Genomic DNA, 329 nt, shown 5'->3' with positions numbered 1-329 from the left:
GTGATTTTGCTCTTCTCTTGCTTCGGGTCCACCTCGGGCTTTCTTTCTGCATCGGCAATAGCAATTATAGCTTTTAAGGCTGGATCGAATTCTCTGTCCTCACAGATCATCCCGATTACTGGCCCGTTGTTGTGAGCGGGCAGCGGGTTATTGGTCACATTTGGGACATCCTCATTCCTCAACACAATTTTCCCTTGCTCTATTAAATTCTCCACCGCTTGTTTCAGAGTCCAACAGTCATTTGTATGATGGCCCTCTGCCCCTGAATGGTATGCACACCTGACACCAGCTCTGTAGGCAGGCGATGCCGGGTTTTGTCTGTTCTGAGG

The sequence above is a fragment of the Nicotiana attenuata genome, unplaced genomic scaffold, assembly GCF_001879085.1.
Source record: "Nicotiana attenuata strain UT unplaced genomic scaffold, NIATTr2, whole genome shotgun sequence".
Lineage (NCBI taxonomy): Eukaryota > Viridiplantae > Streptophyta > Magnoliopsida > Solanales > Solanaceae > Nicotiana > Nicotiana attenuata.
Note: the sequence above shows the minus strand (reverse complement) of the source record.